This window comes from Triticum urartu, chromosome 2A, assembly GCF_056163025.1.
Source record: "Triticum urartu cultivar PI428250 chromosome 2A, HENAU_Tu73, whole genome shotgun sequence".
NCBI lineage: Eukaryota > Viridiplantae > Streptophyta > Magnoliopsida > Poales > Poaceae > Triticum > Triticum urartu.
Genome location: NC_141874.1, coordinates 749,336,315 through 749,363,932, shown reverse-complemented (window position 1 = coordinate 749,363,932; position 27,618 = coordinate 749,336,315). Strand labels below are relative to the sequence as shown.

The window sequence follows — 27,618 nt, the reverse complement described above, 5'->3', positions numbered from 1 at the left end:
GAAATACTCCTACACAGTAGGATTAGGCCTCAATAAATATTTACCTTTTTCTTCCCTCAATCCATAAAACAGATTGGCCCATGAAGGATACCAGTATATATATGCCCCCATACACGAGCATGTCATCCAAAGTTCATCGAGCAAACACACAAACACCGGACTACCACCGAACTTATCCCACAACTTTGTCAAGTCTTCTCTTTGAAATGGAGGGTGTTACAGTGTTGATTGTTGGTGCTGGGCCAGCAGGCCTCGCAACGGCAGCATGCCTTAGCCAATTCTCAATTCCTTATGTCATCGTCGAGCGTGAGAGCTGTAGCGCGTCACTCTGGCGCAACCGCGCGTATGATCGCCTCAAGCTGCATCTCGCAAAGGAGTTCTGTGAGTTGCCACACATGTCATACCCTGTAGATGCACCAACATACATACCAAAAACCTTGTTTGTGAAGTACTTGGATGACTATGTTGAGCGTTTCAACATTCAACCAAAGTATCTCACCAGCGTGGAGTCATCCACATAGGTCAATGATGCAAAATTTTGGTCCATTGTGGCAAAGGACATGTCAAAGTGCACCACAGTCAAGTACACGCCGAAGTTTCTTGTTGTGGCAAGTGGTGAGAATAGTGCAGAGAATATTCCAATGTTCCCTGGACTGGGAAACTTTCCAGGTGATGTTATCCACTCCTCAAGCTACAAGTCAGGCAAGAGCTACTCTGGCAAGAATGTATTGGTCATTGGATCTGGCAACTTCGGGATGGAAATTGCTTATGACCTTGCGACCCATGGTGCCAACACATCGATTGTTATACGAAGCCCGGTACGTACATGCACTATATATTTTCATTGGATGCATGAACGCAAACTCTTAGTATAGTTATTAATAGAATAGATGCAATTTTTAGTGTTATTACTAATAGGAAGTATTTCACATAGAAAAAGAGATGGATTGTTTTATATCACACACAAACAACTGAAAGACTAGAGGAACCACATGACAAAAATTTATTTCTTGAAAGAAGAAATTTTATTTTTATAATGCATACTTCAAAAGAGGTGTGACATGTTTTGTGGTTGCAGATTCATGTAATGACAAAGGAATTAATTCGTTTGGGGATGACACTTGCTCACCGTCTTCCATTGAATCTAGTGGATAAACTCCTTTTGATGGCAGCGTATTTAATATTTGGAGACCTGTCACAGCACGGCATCACAAGGCCAAAAATGGGTCCAATGACCCTCAAATCAGAAACAGGCCGATCTGCAGTAATTGATGTTGGGACTGTTGGATTGATCAAAAAAGGCATCATCAAAGTAAGTATATCCTTGACATGACATAAATTTATAACATATGTTGATTTGATATGCCAAGTTATCAATGTATTTTTTATCTCCTAAAGGTTCAAGGGAGCATTAGTAAGATCAAGGGCAACATAATTAAATTTCAATGCAGTAAAAGAATGTCATTTGATGCAATTGTGTTTGCGACTGGATACAAAAGCACGGCAAATATGTGGCTCAATGTGACGCCCGGATAATTAGGCTACAGTAATCCCACGTTAATGATGCCACATCACCACAGTTACTGTTGTTAATATCGTGTTAGTCCAAAATCGATTCGAAATTCAAACTTAAAATAAAGTCAAACGGTAAAGGTTTTCAAATATTAAAACTAAAATGTTGGGGTATTGCCAAATAATGCATAGGTAATTATTGTGGAGAAACCACAATTTTATAAAAGGTTTAAATGCACTTAAATGATTAAAACAATTGGTAAAACTATTGAATAAATGTCTCTGAATGTTATGAAATACTAAACTATTTTGATCAGGGGTAAAACTTTCTGTGAAAGTAGTTGGAATTGTAACTCTATTTTAGGTATGGGTTTTACTTTTTGTAAAACTATAAATTTTTAAATAAATAAAAGAAAGCAGAAAAGAAAAAGTAAAAATAAAACAAAACTAAAAAGAAAAAAAAGCCCCCTTGCCAACTGGGCCAGACGGCCCAGCTCACCGACCAGGCCGGCCCACCTGGCCCAGCCGGCCGAACCGCCCCTGCCTTATCCCCATGAGGGGGAAACCCTAACCCATAACCCCCCACTCCCCATTCCCCTCGCCCCCATTTGCTCCCCCCGATCTGGATCGGGGGAAACGGCGCCCCGACACCGCTGCCTCATCCCTACGCCCCGTCGTCGGCAGGCGCCGCCTGTCTCCGCCGGCGCCTCCTCGTCGCCTCCCCACACCGCCTCCTCAACCCTCCTCCCCGACCGACCTCCTAGCGCCTCTGCTTCCTCCTGGCGCCGCCCCGCCATCGCCGCCTCGACCCCGACTCCGTCGCCCGAAGCCGTCCCGGACGCCGCCGGACTTCCCCGTCTACGCGCGTCGTCCCCGTCCACCTCCTCGTTCCCCCGCTGCCCGAACCCCTGCAGCACCCCTGTGAGCCGCTGCCTCCCCTCCTCACTCCCTCTCTCCCATCGTTGACCCCCCCTCGCTCGCGGCCGCGGTCACCGCCTCCGCGGCCCCCTCCCCGTGCGCACCCAGCGCCGTGCTCACGCCCCCTGCCTCACCATGTGGACGCGCCCGACATCGGCCTTGCGCCGTTCGTGCCCGCGTCGCGCGGCCGTTAGCCGTCCATCGCGCATGTGCACCGCCCGCGCTCACCCCGTCTCGCCGTGCTGCCGCTCGCGGCCGTGCTCGCCGCGCGCCCTCCACCACCGCCCTCCGCTCCCTTGTCGGAGCTCGCGATCGCTGCTGCTGCAGTGGTTGTGCTCCTCCAGCCCCTCGTCGCACCGCTGCACTACTTCCCTACTGCTCCGCCTGGTGGCGGCCCGCCGGAGCTCCACGCCGGAGCGCCGGCACTCGGTCCCGCCAGCCGCTCCACAGCGCCCTCCCGGGCAAAGCACCCGCACACCCGCAGCGCCCCTACGCCTGTAACCTGCTAGCACCGGCGCCCCTTTGGCCTTTGGCCCTATGACGAACGGGGCCCACGCCCTGAGCAAAATAAAATAAAAAAAATAATAATAATATTAATTAATTATCTAAATAATTAACTTAATTAATCCTGTTTACTTAGCTAATTAACTTAATTAACCTGTGTTAGTTAACCTAATAACCTAATTAGTCTTTTAATCTGTTAGGTTAGTAAAACGGTGTATGAAAAGGGGGCCCCACCCCCTGTTGACCAGTCAAAGTTTGACTGGTCAACTGGGACCCCTTGGACCCACATGGCAGCCCCTCTGGTACACTTATGTGTACCCAGAGCTGGGTGCACCTAGCAATTCACATTTATTTCGAATTAAATTAATCTGATAATTTTAGAAAATGAATTAAACCTTTTAAAATTAATATAAAATAAACCGTAGCTCGGATGGAAAAACTTTGTACATGAAAGTTGCTCAGAACGACGAGACGATTTCGGATACGCAGCCCGTTCGTCCGCCACGCATCCCTAGCATAGCAAACACGCAACTTCCCCCCTCCGGTTCATCTGTCCGAAAATGTGAAACACTGGGAATACTTTCCCGGATGTTTCCCCCCTTCGCCGGTATCGCCTATCCCTATGTTAGGTCACCCCTAGCACAACGTATTGCCGCGTCTTGCTTTGTGTTACATTTGATTGCTCTGTTATTTATTTTGTTCCCCCTCCGTTACATCTTTCCGGTAGACTACGAGACTGACGCTGCTGCTGGTACCCCGATCGACTATGGTGTTGACGACCCCTCCTTGTCTGAGCAACCAGGCAAGCCCCCCCCTTGATCACCAGATATCGCCTACTCTTCTCTATACTGCTTGCATTAGAGTAGTGTAGTATGTTACTGCTTTCCGTTATTCCTATCCTGATGCATAGCCTATCCTTGCTACTACTGTTGATACCATTACCTGCTATCCTACTGCTTAGTATAGGATGCTAGTGTTCCATCAGTGGCCTTACACTCTTGTCCGTCTGCCATGCTATACTACTGGGCCGTGATCACTTTGGGAGGTGATCACGGGCATATACAATATACTTTACACAGTTACCTTACCTGTGATACTGTTTGGAGATGGGGGCTGAAGGGGCAGGTGGCTCCATCCTGGTAGAGGTGGGCCTGGGTTCCCGACGGCCCCCGACTGTTACTTTGAGGCGGAGCGACAGGGCAGGTTGAGACCACCTAGGAGAGAGGTGGGCCTGGCCCTGGTCGGCGTTCGCGGATACTTAACACGCTTAACGAGATCTGGGTTTTTGATCTGAGTCTGGCCATTTGGTCTATACGCACTAACCATCTATGCGGGAATAGTTATGGGTATCCTGGCGTCGTGGTATCAGCCGAAGCCTTCGTGATGTCAGCGACTGAGTGGCGCGCGCCGCATTGGATCGTAAGCTCGCGCTTGTATTAAGGGGGCTAGATCTGCTTCCGGCCGCGTTCGCAACGTGCAGGTGTGCTATGGGCGATGGGCCCAGACTCCTGTGCGCTTAGGTTTAGACCGGCGTGCTGACCTCTCTGTTGTGCCTAGGTGGGGCTGCGACGTGTTGATCTTCCGCGGCCGGGCATGCCCCAGGAAAGTGTGTCCGACCAAATGGGATCAAGCGTGTTGGGGAATGTGGTGCACCCCTGCAGGGAAGTTAATCTATTCGAATAGTCGTGATCTTCGGTAACAGGACGACTTGGAGTTGTACCTTGACCTTATGACAACTAGAACCGGATACTTAATAAAACACACCCTTCCAAGTGCCAGATACAACCGGTGATCGCTCTCTCATAGGGCGATGAGGGGAGGATCATCGGTTACGATGCTACTTGGAGAACTTTAGTCTAATCTCTTCTACATGCTGCAAGACGGAGGCTGCCAGAAGCGTAGTCTTCGAAAGAACTAGCTATCCCCCCCTTATTCCGGCTTTCTGCAGTTCAGTCCACATATGATACCCTTATTCCCTTTGATACCAATGCATACATATGTAGTATAGCTCCTTGCTTGCGAGTACTTTGGATGAGTACTCACGGTTGCTTTCTCCCTCTTTTCCCCCTATCCCTTCTACCTGGTTGTCGCAACCAGATGTTGGAGCCCAGGAGCCAGACGCCACCTTCGACGACGACTCCTACTACACCGGAGGTGCCTACTACTACGTGATGCCCACTGACGACGACCAAGAGTAGTTAGGAGGATCCCAGGCAGGAGGCCTGCGCCTCTTTCGATCTGTATCCCAGTTTGTGCTAGCCTTCTTAAGGCAAACTTGTTTAACTTATGTCTGTACTCAGATATTGTTGCTTCCGCTGACTCATCTATGATCGAGCTCTTGTATTCGAGCCTTCGAGGCCCCTGGCTTGTAATATGATGCTTCTATGACTTATTTTATTTGTAGAGTTGTGTTGTGATATCTTCCCGTGAGACCCTGATCTTGATCGTACACGTTTGCATGTATGATTAGTGTACGATTAAATCGGGGGCGTCACAAGTTGGTATCAGAGCCGATTGCCTGTAGGAATCCCCCTTCCACACTCCTTGGCCAAAGTTGAGTCTAGACATTACAAAATCTTTTACTAACATGGTTGTGTGCCTTACGGGCCCACATCGCCATCTGGGTGGTATTAGGATCTTTTACTCCTCGATCCTTACTCTGGGACTCTGAACTCTCTCCTACTCGGGTTAAATGAATTTTGCTAAATCTAACATTAGGATCTCGTTATCACTTTCACCTGGAGAGCCCCTTATTACTGATGATCGTCTGCTGCACGTGAAGACCCTGAAGATACTCTCCGCTGTTAACCCGAGAACTTGTGTTCATCGCGTTTGCAATTCCCCTTCCACCGTCAACCCTTATGGATAACTACTTGCAGTTGTTATTCTTACATTCATCCATAGTTGATCTTGTTATTATAAGATACCCCGAAATACTCGTCGTTGTTTCGATACTCCTTGAGCTTACCGCCTTGCTGTTCCTTGTCACCTGAATACCCCTACGGATAATTCCTCGCACTTATCGAGTATCCGCTCATTCCCAGTTGTTCATGTGTTTCGCAAAAGACTTTGAAATACCATTCGATCTTCCAAAAATCTTGAGCATCCTCTTGCTCTTGAAATTCTTGCTTGCTTGCATTATGGTTAATCCCATAAGTCTCGTAATCTTATTGGCATCTCTTGTCATTATCATTTTGAGTCCGTTGATTCAATTTGTTGCGAATGCTCGCAATTCTCAATCAGATCCTAGAATTCAACCTTCTGGCTCAGACGTCATTTTGAATAGGAGCTAGTTCTCGACCAATCAAATTGCCGTCGATTGTGCCCCTAAGTCTATTCAACTTATCCATCCTTGATCAGATGCATCTGCTTCTGATCCTTCGATTTGGAATCATAATACCTTTGCATTTAAGCTTCGAATTATTCAAATGATTCCACAACCTGTTGCATTTGCATTCTTTCCTCTTCTGGTTGAGTACCGATGCTCACATCAGATCCTTTGAGGACCACCGGATCCTTTGTTGGATTTTATCCGATAGCGTCCTTCATATTCAATCCCTTTGGAAGTTCTTTCTCCATTGGTAAATCCTATCCTCTGATTGACCAACCATGCTCTGCTTTCAAGCTTGTGGTATTTACTATTGAAGCTTGTGGTATGTGTTTCCACGATACCCTGACGGGTTGAACATATGCTTTTTTCTAATCTGTGTGAACCCGGAACTTACTACGGGTCATACTCTACTAGTGTTATGACGAATAAAATTGTCAACACCACAACTTCGTTGAAGGCGAGAAGTAAATGAAAGGTTATGCATTAAAGAAGTGGGAGTCGACCTTGAACTTTGTGTTCATGCCCATGGACATGATGTAGATCCTATCATAGAAGCTTCTTGCAATATTAACTATTTCCTTGATATGACATCATCTGGTACCTATGTATTGATCATTTGCCCGACCACATTTTCTCCTTGATTCCATTTCTCAGACAAGTTAAAGCACTTGTCTTTTGTTGATCGATACATCTCTGCAGCCTCTATTTTTGATCTTCCTCGAGTATTAACCTCTGGTATCTCGAGTACTGTGTTGCTTCCTGCGAGACTTCATCTAGTATTGTTTCTCACCGATCTCGGATCCCCCCAGGTTCTGAGATATTAGTCACTCGAGAACACCAATAAGTGAATCGATTCCGCACTCTGATTCAATAAACTCTAAGTAATTCTTGTTGCTTACGAGTTTAATAATCCTTCAAGTCATTCCTAGCCTGATCGACTATATCATTATCGTGCTAAATTTTAACTGTGCTACCTGGTCCTTAATCTCGGAGCACCACTTTCGATGATGAGCTAAGCTTACATCGATCTTGCTCGTCATATCAGTTCACCTTGAGCAACAAGCTTGATTTAAAGTTTGTGTCCTACCCATGGTTCCAATGACCTTCCGATTCATCATTTCTTTGACTCGATATCGTTGCTGATTGTTTACATCTTGAAATCTCTCGACAAATGTGTCGTGAACATCATCAACCTTATGAGGTCTTCCATGTTATCTATCGAATTCTTGATGAGAAATAGCATCCTTTGCCCTCGATGATTTGGGTTATCATCGACAACATTATTGCATTCCCTCCAACACAAAACTTGTTCCTGTTTTGTGTTGTACCTTGAGTTCCTTGCTATCCAACTTATGTTATGTTCTACCGCGGAGTATTACCATCTTTGATGTCAAGAATGTTGTGAGGATTGCTCCACCACTTAAGAATTCTTGGTATAGTGATACTTCTCACCATGACCATTCTTTCTTGGTCCTCATATTGATTCCAACCGGGGTACCAACAAGTGAACGGTGCTGTTTGGATTTTGCCCTACTAGCAACCCTATTGCTTTGGAGTTAATGATCGATAATTCATTCTTAGCCTATCGGTTGCTGAACCACCATTCTAACGTTGATCATGCTACTATAAGCCCACATTTCGGTTGCACCTTTCAACTATGATTGATGGTGTATGTTTTCCTAGAGCATACCAAATTATATCATTTGAATTGACTAGTGTCATCTTCTTGTTCACATTATTGTGGAAAGCCATCCGTTTGAAATTCTCGATGAATTGTCGCTGATGCCCATCAGCCACCTTCTCATCCCCTCCTTGGTTTAATGATGAACTATTATTCCAGGAACCCTCTCCCATAGTTCATTTCCCTGAGAACCTTACAATGTCATCTCGACAATTTGTGTTGCACCTTTCTTCTTAGGCATCCTGAATCTGAGTTATCCTAACACCAATCAGATCTGAATCTTGGTCAAATATGATGGTTGGGACATATATCCAAGAGTTATAGCATTGGTCTTTATATGACTCGGTAATGTGATGGCATGTCCAGCACACCTGGCCGGATGACCTGCTGTTATAGTTTCCTTATTAGCAAGGTTAACCATTCTTCCCTGAGGAAATTATAAGACTTATTCTATAAGTTGATCCTGATGGATCCCTTATGTATCCATAGCCCGGTCTTTACCTGTTGACCATGGCAATGCTATCTCGAAGCATGTCGGTGGTACTCCGATCATCAATAAGAACATTTGACGCACAACGTTGAATTTTCTTTATCAATTATCCAAACACCGTTGTATGGGTAATGTCATGAAGTTTCTCTCCCCTTTCCTAAAGGGTTTTCTACATTATGTCCTGTTGTGGATATCATTCTCTGTTTGTCCTTAGCGAAGGATATACCCCTGAATAATGTGTTTAAACACATTTTCCTTTCCATTGCTCTATTTAATCTGATGACCACATTTTCCTTTCCATTGATTTGTTTAATCTTCCTTGTGATCCATATGATTTAAGCAGTAATATTCTTATGCGTATGTAAACACCTTGGTGTACAACCATGTCAGTAAGACCCTGTTTCTATTGTTGATGACATTCCGGTAACCACCGATGGATGAGAACTTTGCCTATTGGTCCGCCTCGTTGAACGAGCAGGAAAACTGGTTCTCTTCGTCCCTCGCCCTTGGTACCGATGTTGTTGTCGGCATAACCGACAGACTAACCTCTGACATGCCTTGCCTACATGACCATGCAAGATGTCAACGCGCTTCCTACTTTTAACCCACATGGTGGGCCCATAACCCACAGTTCCACAGGATTGAAACCTGACTCTCCTGTACACCCCCTGTTCCCAAAGATTATTCCTCACGCGTGGCCTCGTGTGTAATTCACGAGCCACCTTCCGATGAGATCATCAATCTGGTATCAGACGCAATACTTATTCCCATTGCTCTGAACCCCTTTCACACATCGCTTCAGGCAACGAACGATTGCCTATGTGCTTGAAACTTCTTATTGTACCTTCCAACTTTACTCTCGATGTGTTTTATTTGTTCAACTCGAGAGGTACTCCTATGCTCATTCATGGGTTAATCCCAGATTATTACCCTTATAGCATTCTGTCGTTGCCGATCTGCCCCGTTACCTATTCGTAGATACGATGAAGATCCCGAAGAAAGGATGCCGACTTCATCATGATGACCTGAAGCAGAGAAATGGAGACATCAACATAAAGGATCAACTACTTCGGGAAGTGCAACAAAGACCGAGAAGACCCATTAGAATTTCGCAACCTAGTCTTTCCCCCTTACTCCCCTCCTAAATCTCGGGACGAGATTTCTTGTAGTGGAGGAGAATTGTGACGCCCGGATAATTAGGCTACAGTAATCCCACGTTAATGATGCCACATCACCACAGTTACTGTTGTTAATCTCGTGTTAGTCCAAAATCGATTCGAAATTCAAACTTAAAATAAAGTCAAACGGTAAAGGTTTGCAAATATTAAAACTAAAATGTTGGGGTATTGCCAAATAATGCATAGGTAATTATTGTGGAGAAACCACAATTTTATAAAAGGTTTAAATGCACTTAAATGATTAAAACAATTGGTAAAACTATTGAATAAATGTCTCTGAATGTTATGAAATACTAAACTATTTTGATCAGGGGTAAAACTTTCTGTGAAAGTAGTTGGAATTGTAACTCTATTTTAGGTATGGGTTTTACTTTTTGTAAAACTATAAATTATTAAATAAATAAAAGAAAGCAGAAAAGAAAAAGTAAAAATAAAACAAAACTAAAAAGAAAAAAAAGCCCCCTGGCCAACTGGGCCAGACGGCCCAGCTCACCGACCAGGCCGGCCCACCTGGCCCAGCCGGCCGAACCGCCCCTGCCTTATCCCCATGAGGGGGAAACCCTAACCCGTAACCCCCCACTCCCCATTCCCCTCGCCCCCACTCGCTCCCCCCGATTTGGATCGGGGGAAACGGCGCCCCGACACCGCCGCCTCATCCCTACGCCCCGTCGTCGGCAGGCGCCGCCCGTCTCCGCCGGCGCCTCCTCGTCGCCTCCCCACACTGCCTCCTCAACCCTCTTCCCCGACCGACCTCCTAGCGCCTCTGCTTCCTCCTGGCGCCGCCCCCCCATCACCGCCTCGACCCCGACTCCGTCACCCGAAGCCGTCCCGGACGCCGCCGGACTTCCCCGTCTACGCGCGTCGTCCCCGTCCACCTCCTCGTTCCCCCGCTGCCCGAACCCCTGCAGCACCCCTGTGAGCCGCCGCCTCCCCTCCTCACTCCCTCTCTCCCATCGTTGACCCCCCCTCACCGCGCACGTGCCTCGCTCGCGGCCGCGGTCACCGCCTCCGCGGCCCCCTCCCCGTGCGCACCCAGCGCCGTGCTCACGCCCCCTGCCTCACCGTGTGGACGCGCCCGACATCGGCCTTGCGTCGTTCGCACCCGCGTCGCGCGGCCGTTAGCCGTCCATCGCGCATGTGCACCGCCCGCGCTCACCCCGTCTCGCCGTGCTGCCGCTCGCGGCCGTGCTCGCCGCGCGCCCTCCACCACGGCCCTCCGCTCCCTTGTCGGAGCTCGCGATTGCTGCTGCTGTAGTGGTTGTGCTCCTCCAGCCCCTCGTCGCGCCGCTGCACTACTTCCCTGCTGCTCCGCCCGGTGGCGGCCCGCCGGAGCTCCACGCCGGAGCGCCGGCACTCGGTCCCGCCAGCCGCTCCACAGCGCCCTCCCGGGCAAAGCACCCGCACACCCGCAGCGCCCCTGCGCCTGTAACCTGCTAGCACCGGCGCCCCTTTGGCCTTTGGCCCTATGACGAACGGGGCCCACGCCCTGAGCAAAATAAAATAAAAATAATAATAATAATAATATTAATTAATTATCTAAATAATTAACTTAATTAATCCTGTTTAGTTAGCTAATTAACTTAATTAACCTGTGTTAGTTAACCTAATAACCTAATTAGTCTTTTAATCTGTTAGGTTAGTAAAACGGTGTATGAAAAGGGGGCCCCACCCCCTGTTGACTAGTCAAAGTTTGACTGGTCAACTGGGACCCCTTGGACCCACATGGCAGCCCCTCTGGTACACTTATGTGTACCCAGAGCTGGGTGCACCTAGCAATTCACATTTATTTCGAATTAAATTAATCTGATAATTTTAGAAAATGAATTAAACCTTTTAAAATTAATATAAAATAAACCGTAGCTCGGATGGAAAAACTTTGTACATGAAAGTTGCTCAGAACGACGAGACGATTTCGGATACGCAGCCCGTTCGTCCGCCACGCATCCCTAGCATAGCAAACACGCAACTTTCCCCCTCCGGTTCATCTGTCCGAAAACGTGAAACACTGGGAATACTTTCCCGGATGTTTCCCCCCTTCGCCGGTATCGCTGTTGGGGAACGTTGCAGAAAACAAAAATTTTCCTACGGTTTCACCAAGATCCATCTAGGAGTTCATCTAGCAACGAGTGATTAGATGCATCTACATACCTTGTAGATCGCGAGCGGAAGCGTTCAAAGAACGGGGATGATGTAGTCGAACACGACGTGATTGAAATCACCGATGATCTTAGCACCGAACGGACGGTGCCTCCGCGTTCAACACACGTACAGAACGGATGACGTCTCCTCCTTTCTTGATCCAGCAAGGGGGGAAGAGAGGTTGATGAAGATCCAGCAACACGACGGCGTGGTGGTGGATGCAGGGCGTCACAGTAGCAGGGCTTCGCCTATACTGCGAGAGAGAGACGTAACGGGGAGAGAGGAAGCACCAAAGGCTGAGGTATGAAATCCCTCCTCTCCCCCACTATATATAGGAGGGCCAAGGGGGGGTGGTGCGCAGCCTAGGAGATCTGATCTCCTAGGTGCGGCGGCCAGGGGAGGGTTTCCCTCCCCCCCAAGGCACCTCAGGGTGCCTTCCACCACTTGGACTCCTCCGTGGTGGAAACCCTAGGCGCATGGGCCTAGTAGGGCTGGTGACCTTGGCCCATATAGGCCAAGGCGCACCCCTACAGCCCATGTGGCCCCCCGGGACAGGTGGCCCCACCCGGTGGGCCCCCGGGACCCCTCCGGTGGTCCCGGTACAATACCGATAACCCCGAAACTTGTCCCGATGGCCGAAGCAGCACTTCCTATATATAATTCTTTACCTCCGGACCATTCCGGAACTCCTCGTGACATCCGGGATCTCATCCGGGACTCCGAACAACATTCGGATTACTGCATATACATATCTTCATAACCCTAGCGTCACCGAACCTTAAGTGTGTAGACCCTACAGGTTCGGGAGACAAGCAGACATGACCGAGACGACTCTCCGGTCAATAACCAACAGCGGGATCTGGATACCCATGATGGCTCCCACATGCTCCACGATGATCTCATCGGATGAACCACGATGTCGAGGATTAATCAACCCCGTATACGATTCCCTTTGTCAATCGGTATGTTACTTGCCCGAGACTCGATCGTCGGTATCCCAATACCTTGTTCAATCTCGTTACCGGCAAGTCACTTTACTCGTACCGTAATGCATGATCCCGTGATCAACCACTTGGTCACCTTGAGCTCATAATGATGATGCATTACCGAGTGGGCCCAGTGATACCTCTCCGTTATATGGAGTGACAAATCCCAGTCTCGATCCGTGTCAACCCAACAGACACTTTCGGAGATACCTGTAATGCACCTTTATAGTCACCCAGTTACGTTGTGACGTTTGATACACCCAAAGCACTCCTACGGTATCCGGGAGTTACACGATCTCATGGTCAAAGGAAAAGATACTTGACATTGGAAAAGCTCTAGCAAACGAACTACACGATCTTTGTGCTATGCTTAGGATTAGGTCTTGTCCATCACATCATTCTCCTAATGATGTGATCCCGTTATCAATGACATCCAATGTCCATAGCCAGGAAATCATGACTATCTGTTGATCAACGAGCTAGTCAACTAGAGGCTTACTAGGGACATATTATGGTCTATGTATTCACACGTGTATTATGATTTCCGGATAATACAGTTATAGCATGAATAAAGAAAATTATCATGAACAAAGAAATATAATAATAATGCTTTTATTATTGCCTCTAGGGCATATTTCCAACAGTCTCCCACTTGCACTAGAGTCAATAATCTAGTTACATTGTGATGAATCGAACACCCATGGAATTCTGGTGTTGATCATGTTTTGCCCTAGGGAGAGGTTTAGTCAACGGATCTGCTATATTCAGGTCCGTATGTACTTTACAAATCTCTATGTCTCCATTTTGAACATTTTCACGAATGGAGTTGAAGCGACGCTTGATGTGCCTTGTCTTCTTGTGAAACCTGGGCTCCTTGGCAAGTGCAATAGCTCCAGTGTTGTCATAAAAGAGTTTGATTGGCCCCGACGCATTGGGTATGACTCCTAGGTCGGTGATGAACTCCTTCACCCATATAGCTTCATGTGCTGCCTCCGAGGCTGCCACGTACTCCGCTTCACATGTAGATCCCGCCACGACGCTCTGTTTGCAGCTGCACCAGCTCACTGCTCCACCATTCAACATATACACGTATCTGGTTTATGACTTAGAGTCATCCAGATCTGTGTCGAAGCTAGCGTCGACGTAACCCTTTACGACGAGCTCTTCGTCACCTCCATAAACGAGAAACATGTCCTTTGTCCTTTTCAGGTACTTCAGGATATTCTTGACCGCTGTCCAGTGTTCCTTGCCGGGATTATTTTGGTACCTTCCTACCAAACTTACGGCAAGGTTTACATCAGGTCTGGTACACAGCATGGCATACATAATAGAACCTATGGCTGAGGCATAGGGGATGATACTCATCTCTTCTATCTCTTCTGCCGTGGTCGGGCATTGAGCTGAACTCAATCTCACACCTTGCAAAACAGGCAAGAACCCTTTCTTGGACTGATCCATTTTGAACTTCTTCAAAATCTTATCAAGGTATGTGCTTTGTGAAAGACCTATGAGGCGTCTTGATCTATCTCTATAGATCTTGATGCCTAATATATAAGCAGCTTCTCCAAGGTCCTTCATGTTGTCCAAGAGTTCTATATCATTTCCCATCAAAAGTATGTCATCTACATATAGTATGAGAAATGCTACAGAGCTCCCACTCACTTTCTTGTAAACGCAGGCTTCTCCATAAGTCTGCGTAAACCCAAACGCTTTGATCATCTCATCAAAGCGAATGTTCCAACTCCGAGATGCTTGCACCAGCCCATAAATCGAGCGTTGGAGCTTGCACACCTTGTCAGCATTCTTAGGATCGACAAAACCTTCCGGCTGCATCATATACAACTCTTCCTTAAGGAAACCATTAAGGAATGCTGTTTTGACGTCCATTTGCCATATCTCATAATCGTAGAATGCGGCAATTGCTAACATGATTTGGACGGACTTTAGCTTCGCTACCGGTGAGAAAGTCTCATCGTAGTCAATTCCTTGAACTTGTCGATAACCCTTAGCGACAAGCCGAGCTTTATAGATGGTCACATTACCATCCGCGTCTGTCTTCTTCTTGAAGATCCATTTATTTTCTATGGCTCGCCGTTCAACGGGCAAGTCAGTCAAAGTCCATACTTTGTTTTCATACATGGATCCTATCTCGGATTTCATGGCTTCTAGCCATTTTTCAGAATCCGGGCCCGCCATCGCTTCTTCATAGTTCGAAGGTTCACCGTTGTCTAACAACATGATTTCCAAGACAGGGTTGCCGTACCACTCTGGTGCGGAACGTGTCCTTGTGGACCTTCGAATTTCAGTAAGAGCTTGATCAGAAGTATCTTGATCATCATCAATAACTTCATCAATAACTACCTCAAGAACATTTTCTTGAGTTGCGCCATTTACCGGTTCAAGAGGCAATACTTCATCAAGTTCTACTTTCCTCCCACTTACTTCTTTCGAGAGAAACTCTTTCTCTAGAAAGAATCCATTCCTGGCAACAAAGATCTTGCCTTCAGATCTGAGGTAGAAGGTATACCCATAAGTTTCTTTAGGGTATCCTATGAAGATGCATTTTTCCGACTTGGGTTCGAGCTTTTCAGGTTGAAGTTTCCTGACATAAGAATCGCATCCCCAAACTTTTAGAAACGACAGCTTAGGTTTCTTCCCAAACCATAATTAATACGGTGTCGTCTCAACGGATTTCGACGGAGCCCTATTTAAAGTGAATGCGGCAGTCTCTAAAGCATAGCCCCAAAAAGATAGCGGTAAATCGGTAAGAGACATCATAGATCGCACCATATCTAATAGAGTGCGATTACGACGTTTGGACACACCATTGCGCTGAGGTGTTCCAGGCGGCGTGAGTTGTGAAACTATTCCACATTTACTTAAGTGTGTGCCAAATTCGTGACTCAAGTATTCTCCTCCACGATCTGATCGTAGAAACTTGATTTTTCTGTCACGTTGATTCTCAACCTCACTCTGAAATTCTTTAAACTTTTCAAAGGTTTCAGATTTGTGTTTCATTAAGTAGACATACCCATATCTACTCAAGTCATCAGTGAGGGTGAGAACATAACGATAGCCAACGCGAGCCTCAACACTCATTGGACCGCACACATCAGTATGTATGATTTCCAATAAGTTGGTTGCTCGCTCCATTGTTCCTGAGAACGGAGTCTTGGTCATTTTACCCATGAGGCATGGTTCGCACGTGTCAAATGATTCATAATCAAGAGACTCTAAAAGTCCATCTGCATGGAGCTTCTTCATGCGTTTGACACCTATGTGACCAAGGCGGCAGTGCCACAAGTATGTGGGACTATCATTATCAACCTTACATCTTTTGGTACTCACACTATGAACATGTGTAGTAATACGCTCGAGATTCATTAAGAATAAAGCATTGACTATCGGAGCATGACCATAAAACATATCTCTCATATAAATAGAATAACCATTATTCTCGGATTTAAATGAGTAGCCATCTCGTATTAAACGAGATCCTGATACAATGTTCATGCTCAATATAGGCACTAAATAACAATTATTGAGGTTTATAACTAATCCCGTAGGTAAATGTAGAGGTAGCGTGCCCACAGCGATCACATCGACCTTGGAACCATTCCCGACGCGCATCGTCACCTCGTCCTTTTCCAGTTTTCGTTTATTTCGCAGCTCCTGCGGTGAGTTACAAATATGAGCAACGACACCGGTATCAAATACCCAGGAGTTACTACGAGTACTGGTAAGGTACACATCAATCACATGTATATCAAATATACCTTTGGTGTTGCCGGCCTTCTTATCTGCTAAGTATTTGGGGCAGTTCCGCTTCCAGTGACCCTTCCCTTTGCAATAAAAGCACTCTGTCTCAGGCTTGGGTCCATTCTTTGACTTCTTCCCGACAGCTTGCTTGCCGGGTGCAGCAACTTCCTTGCCGTCCTTCTTGAAGTTCTTTTTACCCTTGCCCTTTTTGAACTTAGTGGTTTTATTCATCATCAACACTTGATGTTCCTTCTTGACTTCTACCTCTGCTGATTTCAGCATAGCAAATACTTCAGGAATGGTCTTTACCATCCCCTGCATATTGAAGTTCATCACAAAGCTCTTGTAGCTTGGTGGAAGCGACTAGAGGATTCTGTCAATGACCGCGTCATCCGGGAGATTAACTCCCAGCTGAGTCAAGCGGTTATGTAACCCAGACATAGTGAGTATGTGCTCACTGACAGAACTATTTTCCTCCATCTTACAGCTGAAGAACTTATCGGAGACTTCATATCTCTCGATCCGGGCATGAGCTTGAAAAACCATTTTTAGCTCTTCGAACATCTCATATGCTCCATGTCTCTCAAAACGCTTTTGGAGCCCCGGTTCTAAGCTGTAAAGCATGCCGCACTGAACGAGGGAGTAGTCATCAGTACGTGTCTGCCAAGCGTTCATAGCGTCTTGGTTCTGTGGGACGGGTGGATCACCTAGCGGTGCTTGTAGGACATAATCTTTCTTGGCAGCTATGAGGATGATCCTCAGGTTCCGGACCTAGTCCGTATAGTTGCTGCCGTCGTCTTTGAGCTTGGTTTTCTCTAGGAACGCGTTGAAATTGAATACAACGTTGGCCATTTGATCTATAGGACATATTGTGAAGATTTTAGACTAGTTCATGATAATTAAGTTCATCTAATCAAATTATTAATGAACTCCCACTCATATTAGACATCCCTCTAGTCATCTAAGTGTTACACGATCCAAGTCGACTAAGCCATGTCCGATTAACACGTGAGACGGACTAGTCATCGTCGGTGAACATCTCCATGTTGATCATATCTTCCATACGACTCGTGTTCGACCTTTCGGTCTCTGTGTTCCGAGGCCATGTCTTCACATGCTTAGGCTCGTCAAGTTAACCCTAAGTGTTTTTGCATGTGTAAAACTTCTTACACCCGTTGTATGTGAACGAAAGGATCTATCACACCCGATTAACGCGTGGTGCTTCGAAGCGACGAACTGTAGCAACGGTGCACAGTTAGGGGAGAACACTTCTTGAAATTGTTGTAAGGGATCATCTTATTCACTACCGTCGTTCTAAGTAAACAAGATGCAAAACATGATAAACATCATATGCAATCAAATAATAATAGTGACATGATATGGCCAATATCACATAGCTCCTTTGATCTCCATCTTGGGGCTCCATGATCATCCTTGTCGCCGTCATACTCATCGACATGTAAGTTGTGATTCCTTGTATAATAGCATGAATATCTCATACATCACATCTTGATCATTCATCATTCATCACAACTTTGGCCATATCATATCACAAAGCACTTGCTGCAAAAACAAGTTAGACGTCCTCTAATTGTTGTTGCAGGTTTTACGTGGCTGAAGTAGGGTTCTAACAAGAACGTCTTCTTACCTACGTTAAAGCCACAACGTGATTTGTCAACTTCTATTTACCCTTCATAAGGACCCTGTTCATCGAATCCGCTCCAACTAAAGTAGGAGAGACAGACACCCGCCAGCCACCTTATGCAACTTGTGCATGTTTGTCGGTGGAACCTGTCTCACGTAAGAGTACGTGTAAGGTCGGTCCGGGCCGCTTCATCCCACAATTCCATTGAAGCAAGATAAGACTAGTAACGGCAAGCATATTGAACAAAATCAATGCCCACAACTACTTTGTGTTCTACTCGTGCAAGAGAACTACGCATAGACCTAGCTCATGATGCCACTGTTGGGGAACGTTGCAGAAAACAAAAATTTTCCTACGGTTTCACCAAGATCCATCTAGGAGTTCATCTAGCAACGAGTGATTAGATGCATCTACATACCTTGTAGATCGCGAGCGGAAGCGTTCAAAGAACGGGGATGATGTAGTCGAACACGACGTGATTCAAATCACCGATGATCTTAGCACCGAACGGACGGTGCCTCCGCGTTCAACACACATACAGAACGGATGACGTCTCCTCCTTTCTTGATCCAGCAAGGGGGGAAGAGAGGTTGATGAAGATCCAGCAACACGACGGCGTGGTGGTGGATGCAGGGCGTCACAGTAGCAGGGCTTCGCCTATACTGCGAGAGAGAGACGTAACGGGGAGAGAGGAAGCACCAAAGGCTGAGGTATGAAATCCCTCCTCTCCCCCACTATATATAGGAGGGCCAAGGGGGGGTGGTGCGCAGCCTAGGAGATCTGATCTCCTAGGTGCGGCGGCCAGGGGAGGGTTTCCCTCCCCCCAAGGCACCTCGGGGTGCCTTCCACCACTTGGACTCCTCCGTGGTGGAAACCCTAGGCGCATGGGCCTAGTAGGGCTGGTGCCCTTGGCCCATATAGGCCAAGGCGCACCCCCTACAGCCCATGTGGCCCCCTGGACAGGTGGCCCCACCCGGTGGGCCCCCGGGACCCCTCCGGTGGTCCCGGTACAATACCGATAACCCCGAAACTTGTCCCGATGGCCGAAACAGCACTTCCTATATATAATTCTTTACCTCCGGACCATTCCGGAACTCCTCGTGACGTCCGGGATCTCATCCGGGACTCCGAACAACATTCGGATTACTGCATATACATATCTTCATAACCCTAGCGTCACCGAACCTTAAGTGTGTAGACCCTACGGGTTCGGGAGACAAGCAGACATGACCGAGACGACTCTCCGGTCAATAACCAACAGCGGGATCTGGATACCCATGATGGCTCCCACATGCTCCACGATGATCTCATCGGATGAACCACGATGTCGAGGATTAATCAACCCCGTATACAATTCCCTTTGTCAATCGGTATGTTACTTGCCCGAGACTCGATCGTCGGTATCCCAATACCTTGTTCAATCTCGTTACCGGCAAGTCACTTTACTCGTACCGTAATGCATGATCCCGTGATCAACCACTTGGTCACCTTGAGCTCATAATGATGATGCATTACCGAGTGGGCCCAGTGATACCTCTCCGTTATATGGAGTGACAAATCCCAGTCTCGATCCGTGTCAACCCAACAGACACTTTCGGAGATACCTGTAATGCACCTTTATAGTCACCCAGTTACGTTGTGACGTTTGATACACCCAAAGCACTCCTACGGTATCCGGGAGTTACACGATCTCATGGTCAAAGGAAAAGATACTTGACATTGGAAAAGCTCTAGCAAACGAACTACACGATCTTTGTGCTATGCTTAGGATTAGGTCTTGTCCATCACATCATTCTCCTAATGATGTGATCCCGTTATCAATGACATCCAATGTCCATAGCCAGGAAATCATGACTATCTGTTGATCAACGAGCTAGTCAACTAGAGGCTTACTAGGGACATATTATGGTCTATGTATTCACACGTGTATTATGATTTCCGGATAATACAGTTATAGCATGAATAAAGAAAATTATCATGAACAAAGAAATATAATAATAATGCTTTTATTATTGCCTCTAGGGCATATTTCCAACAGTCTCCCACTTGCACTAGAGTCAATAATCTAGTTACATTGTGATGAATCGAACACCCATGGAATTCTGGTGTTGATCATGTTTTGCCCTAGGGAGAGGTTTAGTCAACGGATCTGCTATATTCAGGTCCGTATGTACTTTACAAATCTCTATGTCTCCATTTTGAACATTTTCACGAATGGAGTTGAAGCGACGCTTGATGTGCCTTGTCTTCTTGTGAAACCTGGGCTCCTTGGCAAGTGCAATAGCTCCAGTGTTGTCATAAAAGAGTTTGATTGGCCCCGACGCATTGGGTATGACTCCTAGGTCGGTGATGAACTCCTTCACCCATATAGCTTCATGTGCTGCCTCCGAGGCTGCCATGTACTCCGCTTCACATGTAGATCCCGCCACGACGCTCTGTTTGCAGCTGCACCAGCTCACTGCTCCACCATTCAACATATACACGTATCCGGTTTATGACTTAGAGTCATCCAGATCTGTGTCGAAGCTAGCGTCGACGTAACCCTTTACGACGAGCTCTTCGTCACCTCCATAAACGAGAAACATGTCCTTTGTCCTTTTCAGGTACTTCAGGATATTCTTGACCGCTGTCCAGTGTTCCTTGCCGGGATTACTTTGGTACCTTCCTACCAAACTTACGGCAAGGTTTACATCAGGTCTGGTACACAGCATGGCATACATAATAGAACCTATGGCTGAGGCATAGGGGATGATACTCATCTCTTCTATCTCTTCTGCCGTGGTCGGGCATTGAGCTGAACTCAATCTCACACCTTGCAAAACAGGCAAGAACCCTTTCTTGGACTGATCCATTTTGAACTTCTTCAAAATCTTATCAAGGTATGTGCTTTGTGAAAGACCTATGAGGCGTCTTGATCTATCTCTATAGATCTTGATGCCTAATATATAAGCAGCTTCTCCAAGGTCCTTCATGCTGTCCAAGAGTTCTATATCATTTCCCATCAAAAGTATGTCATCTACATATAGTATGAGAAATGCTACAGAGCTCCCACTCACTTTCTTGTAAACGCAGGCTTCTCCATAAGTCTGCGTAAACCCAAACGCTTTGATCATCTCATCAAAGCGAATGTTCCAACTCCGAGATGCTTGCACCAGCCCATAAATCGAGCGTTGGAGCTTGCACACCTTGTCAGCATTCTTAGGATCGACAAAACCTTCCGGATGCATCATATACAACTCTTCCTTAAGGAAACCATTAAGGAATGCTGTTTTGACGTCCATTTGCCATATCTCATAATCATAGAATGCGGCAATTGCTAACATGATTCGGACGGACTTTAGCTTCGCTACCGGTGAGAAAGTCTCATCGTAGTCAATTCCTTGAACTTGTCGATAACCCTTAGCGACAAGCCGAGCTTTATAGATGGTCACATTACCATCCGCGTCTGTCTTCTTCTTGAAGATCCATTTATTTTCTATGGCTCGCCGTTCAACGGGCAAGTCAGTCAAAGTCCATACTTTGTTTTCATACATGGATCCTATCTCGGATTTCATGGCTTCTAGCCATTTGTCGGAATCCGGGCCCGCCATCGCTTCTTCATAGTTCGAAGGTTCACCGTTGTCTAACAACATGATTTCCAAGACAGGGTTGCCGTACCACTCTGGTGCGGAACGTGTCCTTGTGGACCTTCGAATTTCAGTAAGAGCTTGATCAGAAGTATCTTGATCATCATCAATAACTTCATCAATAACTACCTCAAGAACATTTTCTTGAGTTGCGCCATTTACCGGTTCAAGAGGCAATACTTCATCAAGTTCTACTTTCCTCCCACTTACTTCTTTCGAGAGAAACTCTTTCTCTAGAAAGAATCCATTCCTGGCAACAAAGATCTTGCCTTCAGATCTGAGGTAGAAGGTATACCCATAAGTTTCTTTAGGGTATCCTATGAAGATGCATTTTTCCGACTTGGGTTCGAGCTTTTCAGGTTGAAGTTTCCTGACATAAGAATCGCATCCCCAAACTTTTAGAAACGACAGCTTAGGTTTCTTCCCAAACCATAATTAATACGGTGTCGTCTCAACGGATTTCGACGGAGCCCTATTTAAAGTGAATGCGGCAGTCTCTAAAGCATAGCCCCAAAAAGATAGCGGTAAATCGGTAAGAGACATCATAGATCGCACCATATCTAATAGAGTGCGATTACGACGTTTGGACACACCATTGCGCTGAGGTGTTCCAGGCGGCGTGAGTTGTGAAACTATTCCACATTTACTTAAGTGTGTGCCAAATTCGTGACTCAAGTATTCTCCTCCACGATCTGATCGTAGAAACTTGATTTTTCTGTCACGTTGATTCTCAACCTCACTCTGAAATTCTTTAAACTTTTCAAAGGTTTCAGATTTGTGTTTCATTAAGTAGACATACCCATATCTACTCAAGTCATCAGTGAGGGTGAGAACATAACGATAGCCAACGCGAGCCTCAACACTCATTGGACCGCACACATCAGTATGTATGATTTCCAATAAGTTGGTTGCTCGCTCCATTGTTCCTGAGAACGGAGTCTTGGTCATTTTACCCATGAGGCATGGTTCGCACGTGTCAAATGATTCATAATCAAGAGACTCTAAAAGTCCATCTGCATGGAGCTTCTTCATGCGTTTGACACCTATGTGACCAAGGCGGCAGTGCCACAAGTATGTGGGACTATCATTATCAACCTTACATCTTTTGGTACTCACACTATGAACATGTGTAGTAATACGCTCGAGATTCATTAAGAATAAAGCATTGACTATCGGAGCATGACCATAAAACATATCTCTCATATAAATAGAATAACCATTATTCTCGGATTTAAATGAGTAGCCATCTCGTATTAAACGAGATCCTGATACAATGTTCATGCTCAATATAGGCACTAAATAACAATTATTGAGGTTTATAACTAATCCCGTAGGTAAATGTAGAGGTAGCGTGCCCACAGCGATCACATCGACCTTGGAACCATTCCCGACGCGCATCGTCACCTCGTCCTTTTCCAGTTTTCGTTTATTTCGCAGCTCCTGCGGTGAGTTACAAATATGAGCAACGACACCGGTATCAAATACCCAGGAGTTACTACGAGTACTGGTAAGGTACACATCAATCACATGTATATCAAATATACCTTTGGTGTTGCCGGCCTTCTTATCTGCTAAGTATTTGGGGCAGTTCCGCTTCCAGTGACCCTTCCCTTTGCAATAAAAGCACTCTGTCTCAGGCTTGGGTCCATTCTTTGACTTCTTCCCGACAGCTTGCTTGCCGGGTGCAGCAACTTCCTTGCCGTCCTTCTTGAAGTTCTTTTTACCCTTGCCCTTTTTGAACTTAGTGGTTTTATTCATCATCAACACTTGATGTTCCTTCTTGACTTCTACCTCTGCTGATTTCAGCATAGCAAATACTTCAGGAATGGTCTTTACCATCCCCTGCATATTGAAGTTCATCACAAAGCTCTTGTAGCTTGGTGGAAGCGACTAGAGGATTCTGTCAATGACCGCGTCATCCGGGAGATTAACTCCCAGCTGAGTCAAGCGGTTATGTAACCCAGACATAGTGAGTATGTGCTCACTGACAGAACTATTTTCCTCCATCTTACAGCTGAAGAACTTATCGGAGACTTCATATCTCTCGATCCGGGCATGAGCTTGAAAAACCATTTTTAGCTCTTCGAACATCTCATATGCTCCATGTCTCTCAAAACGCTTTTGGAGCCCCGGTTCTAAGCTGTAAAGCATGCCGCACTGAACGAGGGAGTAGTCATCAGTACGTGTCTGCCAAGCGTTCATAGCGTCTTGGTTCTGTGGGACGGGTGGATCACCTAGCGGTGCTTGTAGGACATAATCTTTCTTGGCAGCTATGAGGATGATCCTCAGGTTCCGGACCTAGTCCGTATAGTTGCTGCCGTCGTCTTTGAGCTTGGTTTTCTCTAGGAACGCGTTGAAATTGAATACAACGTTGGCCATTTGATCTATAGGACATATTGTGAAGATTTTAGACTAGTTCATGATAATTAAGTTCATCTAATCAAATTATTAATGAACTCCCACTCATATTAGACATCCCTCTAGTCATCTAAGTGTTACACGATCCAAGTCGACTAAGCCATGTCCGATTAACACGTGAGACGGACTAGTCATCGTCGGTGAACATCTCCATGTTGATCATATCTTCCATACGACTCGTGTTCGACCTTTCGGTCTCTGTGTTCCGAGGCCATGTCTTCACATGCTTAGGCTCGTCAAGTTAACCCTAAGTGTTTTTGCATGTGTAAAACTTCTTACACCCGTTGTATGTGAACGAAAGGATCTATCACACCCGATTAACACGTGGTGCTTCGAAGCGACGAACTGTAGCAACGGTGCACAGTTAGGGGAGAACACTTCTTGAAATTGTTGTAAGGGATCATCTTATTCACTACCGTCGTTCTAAGTAAACAAGATGCAAAACATGATAAACATCATATGCAATCAAATAATAATAGTGACATGATATGGCCAATATCACATAGCTCCTTTGATCTCCATCTTGGGGCTCCATGATCATCCTTGTCGCCGTCATACTCATCGACATGTAAGTTGTGATTCCTTGTATAATAGCATGAATATCTCATACATGTAAGTTGTGATTCCTTGTATAATAGCAACGGTGCACATGCATAGCCTATCCTTGCTCGGAGATGGGGGGTGATCACTTTGGAAGGTGATCACGGGCATATACAATATACTTTACACAGTTACCTTACCTGTGATACTGTTCGGAGATGGGGGCTGAAGGGGCAGGTGGCTCCATCCCGGTAGAGGTGGGCCTGGGTTCCCGACGGCCCCCGACTGTTACTTTGAGGCGGAGCGACAGGGCAGGTTGAGACCACCTAGGAGAGAGGTGGGCCTGGCCCTGGTCGGCGTTCGCGGATACTTAACACGCTTAACGAGATCTGGGTTTTTGATCTGAGTCTGGCCATTTGGTCTATACGCACTAACCATCTACGCGGGAGTAGTTATGGGTATCCCGGCGTTGTGGTATCAGCCGAAGCCTTCGTGACGTCAGCGACTGAGTGGCGCGTGCCGCATTGGATCGTAAGCTCGCGCTTGTATTAAGGGGGCTAGATCTGCTTCCGGCCGCGTTCGCAACGTGCAGGTGTGCTATGGGCGATGGGCCCAGACCCCTGTGCGCTTAGGTTTAGACCGGCGTGCTGACCTCTCTGTTGTGCCTAGGTGGGGCTGCGACGTGTTGATCTTCCGCGTCCGGGCATGCCCAGGAAAGTGTGTCCGGCCAAATGGGATCAAGCGTGTTGGGGAATGTGGTGCACCCCTGCAGGGAAGTTAATCTATTCGAATAGCCGTGATCTTCGGTAACAGGACGACTTGGAGTTGTACCTTGACCTTATGACAACTAGAACCGGATACTTAATAAAACACACCCTTCCAAGTGCCAGATACAACCGGTGATCGCTCTCTCACAGGGCGACGAGGGGAGGATCATCGGTTAGGATTATGCTATACGAAGCTACTTGGAGGACTTCAATCTACTCTCTTCTACATGCTGCAAGACGGAGGCTGCCAGAAGCGTAGTCCTCGAAAGGACTAGCTATCCCCCCCTTATTCCGGCTTTCTGCAGTTCAGTCCACATATGATACCCTTATTCCATTTGATACCAATGCATACATATGTAGTATAGCTCCTTGCTTGCGAGTACTTTGGATGAGTACTCACGGTTGCTTTCTCCCTCTTTTCCCCCTATCCCTTCTACCTGGTTGTCGCAACCAGATGTTGGAGCCCAGGAGCCAGACGCCACCTTCGACGACGACTCCTACTACACCGGAGGTGCCTACTACTACGTGATGCCCGCTGACGACGACCAGGAGTAGTTAGGAGGATCCCAGGCAGGAGGCCTGCGCCTCTTTCGATCTGTATCCCAGTTTGTGCTAGCCTTCTTAAGGCAAACTTGTTTAACTTATGTCTGTACTCAGATATTGTTGCTTCCGCTGACTCGTCTATGATTGAGCTCTTGTATTCGAGCCTTCAAGGCCCCTGGCTTGTAATATGATGCTTGTATGACTTATTTTATTTGTAGAGTTGTGTTGTGATATCTTCCCGTGAGACCCTGATCTTGATCGTACACGTTTGCGTGTATGATTAGTGTACGATTAAATCGGGGGCGTCACACTCAAGGTAATATAGCTTGTGTTTGATCATGTCTGAGTTTGTTTTCTTTGTGTAACCATTATTAAATCTGCTAATAGGGTCTATGTGTTTTTAATCCAGAATGGTGAGAGCATGTTAAATGGCAACGGACTGCCCATGCAAAAATATCCGAATCATTGGAAAGGTGGAAATGGGCTTTACTGTGCTGGGTTGGCGAGGAGAGGATTAGCTGGTATTGCAACAGATGCCAAGAATATCGCTAATGACATCAAATCTATGATGGACTCTATGTCAAGTTAAATCATCTTTTACATGTAGTTTACCATGGCAAGCATGCTAGAAGGTTGATTCTTTGAGAAATATATCCATTGTGTCACCTTTGTATCTAGCTTTTAGACAAGTAAATTTATGTTTATTTTAAGGTTCATATGAGCCCCGGAGAGAGATGTACTATTATACTATAATCAAGGGCTATGTACTTCATTACGCAGAGAGATTTCTAATTTTGGTTGAACCTACAACTGTGTATTACATTTTATTTACTTGAAATTATATGTGCAAAAGGCATGCGCTCAATACACTATTATCTATACCAAAATCTCTTGTGGCATGTTTACCCCATCAGTATACAACTGTAGGATGTAGTAATCACATCAGCCTAAAATAAATGCATAGTTCACTACATCCATCGTCGGTATTGTAGTGCTATTCAGTCTTAGAATGGCACTAGTTATCATCCCATGCATCTGCATGGGGTAGCTGACGTACTATAAATCATCAAAAATATTTGTGAACATATTTAGAAACTTAAAACTAAAACTTAGAACACCATATGACGGAAAACTACTATTTAGAACGTGTATTTGTGGTTACGTGATACACGTATCCTTAACTGTTGTGGACATAGTTTGTTGTGCCCGAAGCGCAGGGTTTGCAGTATGCAGTAAGTTTTCCATCGGCTGAGATCCAAGGTATCCATCCGCATAGTCTTGGATATAAATTGCTTATTACCTTGCGACCATGGTGCCAATACTCCGATTGTTATACGAAGCCTGATATGTACTACATGCACTATATATTTTCACTGGGTACATGAACACAATTTTTTAGTATAGTTACCACTGGAAGAGATCCATTTTTTAGTATTATTACTAATAGAAAGTTTTCACATATATAAGAGATTGACTGTTTGATATGACGCACAAACAAACAAACGACTAGAGGAACTACCTGACAAACAATTAACTTTTGCAAGAAGAAATTCTATGAAATTTTGTTTTATCATGCATGCT

The 27,618-nt window shown here is 46.0% G+C and overlaps 1 pseudogene; it reads left to right on the top strand.

Annotated features, from left to right (window-relative positions):
• The first annotated feature begins 119 nt into the window (after nucleotides 1-119).
• Nucleotides 120-26,626, top strand: LOC125527070 (putative indole-3-pyruvate monooxygenase YUCCA10; annotated as a pseudogene).
• Nucleotides 26,627-27,618: the final 992 nt, after the last annotated feature.